The following is a 12,923-nucleotide window of genomic DNA, read 5'->3' on the forward strand; positions in this document are numbered from 1 at the left end:
TGTCTCTGTCGTCTGCTCACGCTGCTGACGGCTTCCGCTTTTTAACCGAGGCCTGTGTTTGGCTTCCGAATACTGCTGCATCCACCGCCACCCTGCGCCATGTGTCTCTGTCGTCTGCTCACGCTGCTGACGGCTTCCGCTTTTTAACCTAGGCCTGTGTATGGCTTCCGAATACTGCTGCCTCCACCGCCACCCTGCGCCATGTGCCTCTGTCGTCTGCTCACGCTGCTGACGGCTTCCGCTTTTTAACCGAGGCCTGTGTTTGGCTTCCGAATACTGCTGCATCCACCGCCACCCTGCGCCATGTGTCTCTGTCGTCTGCTCACGCTGCTGACGGCTTCCGCTTTTTAACCGAGGCCTGTGTTTGGCTTCCGAATACTGCTGCATCCACCGCCACCCTGCGCCATGTGTCTCTGTCGTCTGCTCACGCTGCTGACGGCTTCCGCTTTTTAACCGAGGCCTGTGTTTGGCTTCCGAATACTGCTGCATCCACCGCCACCCTGCGCCATGTGCCTCTGTCGTCTGCTCACGCTGCTGACGGCTTCCGCTTTTTAACCGAGGCCTGTGTTTGGCTTCCGAATACTGCTGCATCCACCGCCACCCTGCGCCATGTGTCTCTGTCGTCTGCTCACGCTGCTGACGGCTTCCGCTTTTTAACCGAGGCCTGTGTTTGGCTTCCGAATACTGCTGCATCCACCGCCACCCTGCGCCATGTGTCTCTGTCGTCTGCTCACGCTGCTGACGGCTTCCGCTTTTTAACCTAGGCCTGTGTTTGGCTTCCGAATACTGCTGCCTCCACCGCCACCCTGCGCCATGTGCCTCTGTCGTCTGCTCACGCTGCTGACGGCTTCCGCTTTTTAACCGAGGCCTGTGTTTGGCTTCCGAATACTGCTGCATCCACCGCCACCCTGCGCCATGTGTCTCTGTCGTCTGCTCACGCTGCTGACGGCTTCCGCTTTTTAACCTAGGCCTGTGTATGGCTTCCGAATACTGCTGCCTCCACCGCCACCCTGCGCCATGTGCCTCTGTCGTCTGCTCACGCTGCTGACGGCTTCCGCTTTTTAACCGAGGCCTGTGTTTGGCTTCCGAATACTGCTGCATCCACCGCCTCCCTGCGCCATGTGTCTCTGTCGTCTGCTCACGCTGCTGACGGCTTCCGCTTTTTAACCTAGGCCTGTGTATGGCTTCCGAATACTGCTGCCTCCACCGCCACCCTGCGCCATGTGCCTCTGTCGTCTGCTCACGCTGCTGACGGCTTCCGCTTTTTAACCTAGGCCTGTGTATGGCTTCCGAATACTGCTGCCTCCACCGCCACCCTGCGCCATGTGTCTCTGTCGTCTGCTCACGCTGCTGACGGCTTCCGCTTTTTAACCTAGGCCTGTGTATGGCTTCCGAATACTGCTGCCTCCACCGCCACCCTGCGCCATGTGTCTCTGTCGTCTGCTCACGCTGCTGACGGCTTCCGCTTTTTAACCGAGGCCTGTGTTTGGCTTCCGAATACTGCTGCATCCACCGCCACCCTGCGCCATGTGTCTCTGTCGTCTGCTCACGCTGCTGATGGCTTCCGCTTTTTAACCTAGGCCTGTGTATGGCTTCCGAATACTGCTGCCTCCACCGCCACCCTGCGCCATGTGCCACTTTCAGGTCTCCTTACACTGTTGGTGGGTTCCATTTTGTGATAGGGTGCTGTATGGCCTTCCATTGCTGCTGCCTCCACCGCCACCCTGCGCCATGTGCCTCTGTCGTCTGCTCACGCTGCTGACGGCTTCCGCTTTTTAACCTAGGCCTGTGTATGGCTTCCGAATACTGCTGCCTCCACTGCCACCCTGCGCCATGTGCCACTTTCAGGTCTCCTTACACTGTTGGTGGGTTCCATTTTGTGATAGGGTGCTGTATGGCCTTCCATTGCTGCTGCCTCCACCGCCACCCTGCGCCATGTGCCTCTGTCGTCTGCTCACGCTGCTGACGGCTTCCGCTTTTTAACCGAGGCCTGTGTTTGGCTTCCGAATACTGCTGCATCCACCGCCACCCTGCGTCATGTGTCTCTGTCGTCTGCTCACGCTGCTGACGGCTTCCGCTTTTTAACCTAGGCCTGTGTATGGCTTCCGAATACTGCTGCCTCCACCGCCACCCTGCGCCATGTGCCACTTTCAGGTCTCCTTACACTGTTGGTGGGTTCCATTTTTGATAGGGTGCTGTATGGCCTTCCATTGCTGCTGCCTCCACCGCCACCCTGCGCCATGTGCCTCTGTCGTCTGCTCACGCTGCTGACGGCTTCCGCTTTTTAACCGAGGCCTGTGTTTGGCTTCCGAATACTGCTGCATCCACCGCCACCCTGCGCCATGTGTCTCTGTCGTCTGCTCACGCTGCTGACGGCTTCCGCTTTTTAACCTAGGCCTGTGTATGGCCTTCAATTGAAGCTGCTTCTGCTCCCCCACTCTGCCATTGGACTCTTGATAGTCGTCTCCCCACGCTGCTGCTGGGGGGACTTTTTAACATAGGCCTCTGTATGGCCTTCAATTTTAGCTGCTTACGCTCCGCCACTCTGCCATGGGCCCCTTTACCGCCTCCTCATGCTGCTGCCAGGCCCGTAATTTGCTATGGGCCCCCGTACCGACTCCTCATGCTGCTGCCAGGCCCGTAATCTGTCATGGGCCCCTGTACCGCCTCCTCATGCTGCTGCCAGGTCCAGAGTGTGTCATGGGTCCCTGTACGGCCTCCCATTGCTGCTGTCTCCATCGCCACACTCTGCCATGTGCCACTTTCAGGTCTCCTCACACTGCTGGTGGGTTCCATTTTGTCATAGGGTGCTGTATGGCCTCCCATTGCTGCTGCCTCCACCGCCACACTGTGGCTCCACACTCTGGTTTTGGCCCCGTGACTGCCCAAATGAGTGAAGTGTGCGGTGATTCTAAGATCGACGGCACTCATCTGCATGTCATACTGACTGACAGTATTATTTCTCTTCCTCAGCAGACTCCAAGGGCATTTAAATTAAAGGTACAGTGTTCTGCACTAATATAAAGGCTCTCTGAAGCCTAGAAACACCCTTTTTATAAGTTAAATTCGCAGCAAATATATGCGGCTCGAAGCGAATTTTTTCCGCGAATTCGGCGAATCAGCCGAACCGAATTTTTGAATAATTCGCTCATCTCTAATAATAATAGTAAAAAATTTGTAAAGATTAAAAATACTGTGGTCAGAAAGCAAAGTCTGCTAATAACCAAAGCATAACATTTGGGAATTTAGGATCACACATTTAAAACGTTCGCAGTTTATAGAGCAATAGATTATAAACCAGAAAGACACAATCATTTTTGGTATGTATTGCAGACAAAGACCTGTTTCAGTGAAAATTAGTAAAGATAATGAAAGGACATATATTCTCTATTTATTGACACATCATAGTACTCAGAACCAACAAGTGGTGTGTTGCATACTTATCTAACTACTGGGGAGGATACATGCTAAATCAGATGGTAATGTGATTCCAAAGGCAACAGTTGATTTGCTGATACTGCACTAAGAACTGAGTAAATTACATGCTTGCTCCAGGCCAATCTTTTTCAGCCAGGGTTCCTCCAGAGGTTGCTAGGGGTTCCATAAGCAATGAGCAATTTGTGCCTCAAAGATACTGTAAGTAATCACTGATGTAAGTGATCTTTTTATCCATCTGTAAGGGGGAATGCTTCCCACTGACCATAAATGTAAGGAACACTCTTCCCATTAACTATCCTGCTAATGGACCATGAGCTGTAAATATAGTAATTATTAGCAGGGGTTCTCTGAGACCTGAAAGCTATTTCATGAGTCTCTCTGTGTTAAAAAGGTCGAAAAAGACTGCTATAAGCTATTCTATTTCCAAAAGCTAAAGAAGACCGTGACTGATGGTGAAAGGCCAGAAGGCTAACAATATTGCCCATTCTACACTTATTCTGAGTGTTATTCCTGTGTGTAATGCACTCTGTGTGCAATGAACTTCTGAACATTGTGTATAATGCAGTCCTGAACCCTGCACCATGTGTTTTATACTCCTGAACTATGAATTCTATGTGTAATCTACTTTTGAACCCTGCAGTCTGTGTGTAATGCAATCCTGAACCCTGTGTGGATTGTGCTCCTGAAACCTGCACTCTGTGTGTAATGCACCCCTGTACCCTGAACCATGTGTAATGTACGGTGTTTAATACACTTCTGAACCCTGTGTGTAATGCACTTCTGAGCCCTACGCTCTGTCTGTAATGTACTCCTGAACCCTGCACCATGTGTAATGTACTCCTGAACCCTGAATTCTGTGTGTAATGAAATTCTGAACTCTGTGTGGATTGTACTTCTGAACCCTGCACCCTGTGTGTAATGCATTCCTGACCTAGCACTCTGTGTGTAATGTACTTCTGAATACTGCATCCAGTGTGGATTGCACTCCTGAACCCTGCGCTTTGTGTGTAATGCACTGATGGACCCTGCACTTTGTGTGTAATGCACTCCTGAACCCTGCACTCTATGTGTAATGCACTCCTGAACCCTGCACTCTGTCTGTAATGCAATCCTGAACCCTGTGGGGATTGCACTCCTGAACCCTGCACTCTGTGTGTAATGCAGTCCTGAACTCTGCATCCTATGTGTAATGCACTCCTGAACTCTGCATCCAGTGTGTAATGCACTCCTGAGCCCTGAACTTTGGTCTATTGCACTCCTGAATCCTGTACTCAGTGTGTAATGCACCCCTGAACCCTGCAATCCTTGCAAAATGCACTCCTGTACCTTGTCCCTATGTGTAATGCTCTACCGAACCCTGTACCCTGGGTGTAATGCACTTCTGAACCCTATGTGTAATGCACCCCTGAACCCTGCACCCTGTGTGTAATACACTCCTGAACCCTGCACCCTGTGTGTAATACACTCCTGAACCCTGCACCCTGTGTGTAATACACTCCTGAACCCTGCACCCTGTGTGTAATACACTCCTGAACCCTGCACCCTGTGTGTAACACACTCCTGAATCCTGCATCATATGCGTAATGCACTCCTGTACTCTGCCATTCTGTGTGCAATGCGCACCTCAACCCTTCACCCTGTGCATAAAGCTCTCCTGAACCCTGCACCCTGTGTGTAATGCACTTCTGAACTCTGCACTCTGTGTAATGCACTTTTGAACCCTGCACCATGTGTGTAATGCACTTCTGAACCCTGCACTCTGTGTGTAATGCACTTCTGAACCCTGCACCCTGTGTGTACTGCACTCCTGAACCCACCACCCCATAATTCGATCTTAAACCCTGCACCCCATTCATAATGCACTTCTTAACCCTGTACATAATTCACTCGTACTCGTGCATCCTGTGTATAATGCTCCCCTGAGCCCTGCACTCTGTGTGTATTGCACACCTGAACCCTACATCCTGTGCATAATGCACTCCTGAACCCTGCACCCTATGTGTAATGTACTCCTGAACCTTGTACCTTTTGCATAATGCATCACTGAACTCTGCATGTGTAACACAATCCTGAACCCTGCCATTCTGTGCATTATGCACTCCTGGTCAGGGGCGGACTGACAACTCATGGGGCCCCGGTCAATAGGGGATCATGGGGCCCCTGTGTCCTTGCCCAAACTCAAAAAAGTCTATGAAAAAGGTACCAGGGGCATCTCATGGGGCCTCCTACTGACCCCGGACCCTCGGGCAGTGCCCGAGTCTTCAAATGGTCAGTCCGCCCCTGCTCCTGGTTTTACTTAATAATGTCCCTATAAGACTCTCTCACTGTTAGCACATGCATAAGGAACCACATTGCTATTCTCCCTGGTGGGCAAGGGTGTGAGTTCCTGCATCTATTCTCTGCATCTAATAAGCCCTGCATGTAATATAAAAAGGAGACTTTCTGACCAAGAATACATTACTTCATGCAAGCTACCGAAACAGTGTGCACTATAATGTTACAAAACCTAAAAGAAACAATAAAACAACATGTCATTCTTGCAGTAGTTGTGCAGCTGCTTTAAAAAAAGCTGCCCTTCTGTAAAAAACAGAAAATTGAATGTCAAATACTTCCAGGACCTTAAGTCATAAATTTGCAGCCACCTGCAGCTGTTCCGTAACTATTCCTACCAAGCTGGGTGGGAGCTCTGCTGCCATGGAGTTTGTCAGGATAGGAAAATATTTGACATTCAATTTTTCATTTTCCATTACGGGTTAATGCAAGCACACCTGGGAAATAAAAACCATACAAAGGAGGAATAATGCTATACACTCTTACCCTCTTTAATTTTTGCTAAAAGCAGAAGCCAGGACACCCTTGCCAAACTCAACTGTCATTAGAGCTGCTGGCTCAAAACAGTAATAGGCTATGAACATATGCATTGAGGTCCACATAGCTGCCCTGCAGATTGTCTCTGGGGACACTTGATCTGCGACTTGCCACAAGATTGATACATTTTTGTGGAGCTCGGTGACCCCCTACCGCACAGGCAGTCTCTTCGACTTGTAGCACAAGGAGACAAGTCTCACCAAACATAAGGCAATAGCCCTACTCAAAGCCTTTTGGCCCTTGCATGTTCCAGTCGGAATAATGAACAAGTGTTCCAATCTCCTGATGTCAAATGTTGTGACATAGGACTTCAAGGCTTGGCCCACATCTAGAGGACTAACTTTTTGGGTGTCTCCTGACAGAACTGTAGGAAGCACAATATCTTGTGTGATAGGAAATCTGGAGGCCACTTTAGGCACGAAACCATGCATTGGTCTGAGTGCAATCCTGAGTAGGAAAGGATTCATTAAACCCTGGAGCAGACACTCTGACACCCCACCCTCCTGGTTGACATGCCAGAGACACCGTCTCCAGCGAAAGGTACCACAGGGACTTATTCTTCTTGAAGGTGTCCAATGTCAGGAAGTCCAGAATCAACGGAAGGTGCCATTCTAGGAACATCAGGGCTGTCACAGACAAATTGAATCCTTAAAGAATTGCTTAATCAAGGCATTAGTAGTCCATTGGGTGACAGCAAAGGTGGAGATGGGTGAAAGGTGAGCCATCAGCATACTTACGCAAAGGCTCATCTCAAGTCCCTCATGCAGGAACTCCAGAACAAAGTATACTTGGGGAGATACATATTTGTTGCAAAAAAAAGAGGCACTTTAAGGGTGTCAACACACAAAACTCACAAAGATATTGTATGATAAAAAATGTTTGTAGTAATTTTATTTCAAAATATTAAAACAACACTATCACAGTATTGAGCATAAAACCACCACAACATTTTTGTACGACTTGGAGGTCTGTGCAGTATAGTTCAGCTCTACATGTTTCGCCACAATTTTGGCTTCCTCAGGAGGCTTGTGAATACTGCAAAAGATATCACTAAAAAGGGAAAAAAACAACACTTGTCAGTAAACCAACAAACAAATAATACCAGTATGTAACAAAAACAAATAAACACAAAAATCCTACACTCACTGGCCTCTTTATTAGATACACCTGTTCAATTGCTTGGTAAGACAAATTGCTAATCAACCAATCACATGGCAGCAACTCAATGCATTTAGGCATCTAGATGTGGTGAAGACAACTTTCTGAAGTTCAAACTGAGCAATAGAATGGGGAAGAAAGGGGATTTAAGTGACTTTGAACGTGGCGTAGTTGTTGGTGTCAGGCGGGCTGGTCTAAGTATTTCAAAAACTGCTGATCTACTGGGATTTTCATGCACAACCATCTCTAGGATTTACGGAGAATGGTCTCAAAAAGAGAAAATATCTAGTGATTGGCAGTTGTATGGACAAAAATGCCTTGTTGATGTCAGAAGTTAGAGAAGAATGGGCAGACTGGTTCGAGATGATATAAAGGCAACAGTATCTCAAATAACCACTTGTTACAACCAAGGTATGCAGAATCCCATCTCTGAACTCACAACACGTCATACCTTGAAGCAGATGGGCTACAGCTTTTACCTAATAAAGTGGACAGTGAGTGTATTTATTTGGTTATTTTGACATCAACTCGGTTATTTTACCATTCAGCACGTCTGTTTTTCCTGGGTAAGATAATCCTCTAAAATGACTCAGGGATAGCTTTTGTGTATATTTGTGGTGAAACATGTAGAGCTGACCTATACTGCACAGACCTTCAAGCCACATAAAAATGTTGTGGTAGTTTTAAGCTCAATACTGTGATAGTGTTGTTTTAATGTTTTGTAATAAAATTACTGAAACAAAAATTTTATCATACAATATCTTTGTGAGTTTTGTGTTTTGACGCCTTGAAGGTCCATCTTTTTTTGCAACAAATATGTATTTAAATGGGATGTGTTGCTCTTGATCCTCTGACACTCAGGTATTTCTTGCATATAGAGTGGAGAGTTCAGTGGAAAATTTTGTATGGTTGCAAACTCTGTGAATTTTACCCTACCCCTACTCTGTAGAGCCTGTTGGTGCTATCTTTCCTTGCTTTCATGAAGATATTTATGACCCTCTCTGAGCGCCTGAGATCAATTAGCCTCTGCCTTTCAAGACCCATGCCATCAGCCTGAGACTTTCCAGTGCCAGATGAGGTTTGGGATCACTGGCAGAGGTAATGGCTTCTTGAAACTCAACAAGAGGAGTAGAGGGCACCAGGGCCTCTTTGGCCAGTCCAGAATGATGACCAAAATTGTCACTCTCTCCTGCCACAACCTCCCCAGGAAGCTGAACATGAGCTGGGCCGGTGGAAAAGCGTAGGTTTAACTGAAGGCCATAACCCGTGGTCAGTGCAGCATTCCCCCTCCCCCCCCCCCCCCCCCCCCCGTGGGTGATGAGACCTGGAGAATAATTTTGGCAGCTTGGTGTTCAGCAGAGAGACAAACAGGTCAACTTCCAAGCGTAAGGGCCAGGCTACTAGGTTCTGAAAGACCTGCTGTAATAGTAAGCACATAGACTGCTGTTAGCAGCTATAAATTGCTCTGGGCCCACTCTATACTTGACACAACCTTCCTCAGAGAAAGATACTGCGGGTGCCTCACTGCTTCCATATGTAAGCCACAGCTTTCATATTGTCCAGCTTCATGAGCACAGTTTAACCTAAGTGCTTGAAAGCCAGGAGAGCCTTAAACACTGCCCTAAACTCCAGGATATTTGGGACAATCTTGGTGTCTTGAAAGGACATTAGCCCTGAGCCAAATGGCCTTGGCATAGGGCTGCCCAGCCTGCCTTGATGGCGCCTTACTGAATCACTAGCCATCGAGTCATCAGTACCATTTGTTTGTGATTAATGGACTTATGATTGTTGGTATGTGGGACTTTTGTAATGGACTACTGGATTGTCAAAAGTATTTCTGGGACACTTGTCCCATGGAAAAGGAAGAGCGCTTTGATTACTGTCAAACAACAAAGAAAGATTCCCAGCTCAACTTATCAACAAGCCTACAACCAATCGAATTATCCTGTCTAACAGTTTGCATTAAAAACAGGGGTTTCGTTTGCACACATATACACAAATACATGCGTAGAGCCTCTTCATCGCACCCTAGTATTTTCTGCAGTCCTAACTCTATAAATTTTGAGAGCCTCCATAGTAGAAGCACATGCATAATAATGGATAGACTGAGGGCAGGTGAGCCTGGAGGGAGCCCTCTCATCCTTAACCAGTTGCCACCCGGCCTATAGCTAGATGGCAGCCATGCGAACAGCTCGTCCCTCCGGGTGGAAGCCATATGGCAGCAGGTCACATCACAGTTGTATACAATGGATGGCTTCCTTTCATGCCATCCATTGTATTCAAGTGTATCTAGCTGTGAATGGTCACAGCGATCACATGCACAAGCTGGGCCAATCACAGCCCAGCTGTGTCATGTGATTAGCTGTGGCCAAATTACAGCTAAGCAGAAAAAAAACCCCTGAATGAATCAATTTCATTCAGGTAAATGCTTGCTTATAGCAAAGAAATTCTTTGCTATAAGCAAATTGTGTAAGAAAAAAAAAAAAATACTGATCACTTCCCCAAAGTAGTACAATGTTACTATAGTAACATTATACTACTTTGGTCATAGTGAAATATAAAAATAAATCATAAAAAAAGAGAAATAAATGTAATAAAAAATAATAATAAAAAAAACATTATCAATTTTTGTACTGTCACCAGTCAGTGTCCCTGATCACCACCATGCCAGTTATATGATGATGCTGTACTGCACTGGTGACAGTATGTAAAAACAAAATAGTGAAAATCATTTTTTTAATTTCTTCATTTCCGAAAAATTATGACAAAAAAATTACAACTTCAAAAAACTTGCCATGCCTGTTGTAAAATACGCTGGACTGTCTACTTTGCAAAAAGGGATCATTTGGGGGATATCTGTACTGTTCTGACATTCTTGGACCTCAAGAAATTAGATTGGCTGTCAATACTTCAGGATTGATCAATATTCAGATCTATACCATAGTTTGTGAACTCTATAACTTTCCTACAGACTAAATAATACATCTTAATTTGGGTAATTTTCACCAAAGAAATGTAGTAGAACACATTTTGGTCTAAATTTATGAAGAACAATTATTTATTTGCAAACTTTTATAACAGAAACAAAGAAAAACGTGTTTTTTTTTTTTTCAAACATTTTGGTCTTTTTTTTGTTAATTTAGCAAAAAATAAAAACCCCAGTGTTGCTTAAATACCACTAAAAGAAAGCTCTAGTTGTGTGAAGAAATGATAAAATTTTAGTTTGGTACAATGTTGTATGGCCGTGCAATTGTCATTCAAAGTGTGAGAGCGCTGAAACCTGAAAATTGGCCTGGGCAGGAAGGGGGTTTAAGTGCCCTGTATGGAAGCCGTTAAAGGCACAGGGGCACACTGGACACCCCGCATATAGCACAATGGCAGCTAGGGCATCCACTACTCCCCTCAGCTCAACTGCCCCAATTTATAACTGGCCTTTGAGGTAAGGAGCACAAGGAAGGGGGACACATGTCAAACAACAACAAAGAAAAATTCCCAGCTCAACTTACCAACCAGCCTGCAACCAATTGAATTATCCTGTCCAAGAGTTTGAGTTAAAAACAGGGGTTTCATTTGCTCATATTTTCAAATACATGCGTAAGCGGCAGAGCCTCTTCACGGCACCCAGGTATTTACTGCAGTCCTAACTCTATAAATTTTGACAGCCTCCATAGTGGAAGCACATGCATAATAATGGATAGACTGAGGGCAAGTGAGCCTAGAGGGAGCCCACTCCTCTTTAAATGCACAGGGGCATACTGAACACATGGCATATAGCACAATGGCAGCTAAAGTGTCCAGTGCGCCCCTCACTAGTATATCAACAGTACGTAAAAATGGCAACTGCCTCAATCTAAAGCTGGCCTGATGAGGTGCTCACACACCACTTCCAACCTGTAGGATTTAGCCTTTCTGCCTCTGACTCTAGTAGAATTCCTGTAGGTGGAGATACTCTGGTGGAGTAACCTCCAGTTATGGGAAACAAATCCAGATTTTCCACCTGTGACCTTCACAATGGCTATATCCAGCTTGTTTTCAAACTATGACTGCCCTTCAAAAGGGATCTTGCACCATCCCTGCTTGGGTGCATAATCTGCCACCCAGGGCCTTAGCCATAGGGCTCTTCTGCCTGTCACATCATCCAGCATAATTTTGCCTAGCGACTTAATGAGGTTAGCTTCAGGTTGGCAAGGAAAGCTGGGATCTTGGCTTTGTCAAGGTCATTCTCAACTGCCACTTCAGATTTCTGTATCCAAGCCTTATAAATAGCTGTCAACACCATAGACAGCTTTCATGCCCCACCAGACAGCACATAGATCATTTTAAGATCCATATCCACCAGTCCATCCAGCACATTCTTAAAAGTTACAGTGTCATTCAGTGACAAGATCACATGCCTGGCCAGATGCATGAGGGCCACGTCCACCACTGGTGGATCTTCCAGATTTTTAACATTCTTGCTTAAAGAGATATAGCTTTGTGAAACGATTTTTAAACAAGACTCTTTTGTCCACATGTTCCTATCTGTTTCCATTCTTCATTTATAATCTCCTAAATTTCCTCCATGAAAAGGAAATTCAACCCCTCCTTTCTGACATTTCTAAAAATACTTTCTCTGTGGCTCTTCTGCTGCATTCTCTCATAGAAGCACTTGCTTGACTTCCTTAATGAAGGGCTGAACCAGAATGAAGTTAAAGGATAAGTTCACCTTTTGGACAAAAATAATAAATGCACATTTTTTACAGATAAAAAAATGTGCATTTATTATTTTTGTCCAAAGGAGCCTGGAAAGCATTGCACCAGTGATCAGTAGATCGCTGATGCCATGCAGGTCTCCGGCAGACCTGTCAGAATATCTGCTTGCCGTACGGGATGTACGGTCAAGCAGATATACTTGGAGGAAACTTCAACACTCCACAGCGTCGATGTAGCTAATTGAAAACTACAAGTTGACAGCTGCTAAGGCTGTCAGGACTTGCAGGCACTCATTCACAGAACTCTGTGAATGAGCGACACGGCCGTGTGGTCGGCAGCCCGCACGGCCGCACTGTTTTCAAATCTGACAGATAGTACGAGGAAACCTCTCCCCGCACTATCTGTCAGAGGAAAGGGGGACAGGGGACACGGCTGCATCTATGGGAACATGATATATGTTCCACCCTAAAAACGGGTGGAACATGTACCATGTTCCAAAGGTGAACTTATCCTTTAAATCCCTCATATTGACTATTTTCTCACATGAGGAGTCAGAGGCTGAAGACTCATGGACTTCCAGGCCTTCCTTTGTGGCTGAAGGCAGTTGAGGGGACAATGAGTGTGAAGTTGATGGCACTGGGGCAACTGGAGTCTGTGAAATAAACACTTTTAGCATCTCCTGAAATGCCTGCTTCATCATAGAGATCATCTCTCTATCATCTGACTCGCTGTCTTTAGTCGCTTCTTTTAAGCAACCCTTGGTGGCA

This window comes from Staurois parvus, unplaced genomic scaffold (genome assembly GCF_062004578.1).
Source record: "Staurois parvus isolate SC_StPar_1 unplaced genomic scaffold, SC_StPar_1.0 ptg000409l, whole genome shotgun sequence".
Classification (NCBI taxonomy): Eukaryota; Metazoa; Chordata; class Amphibia; order Anura; family Ranidae; genus Staurois; species Staurois parvus.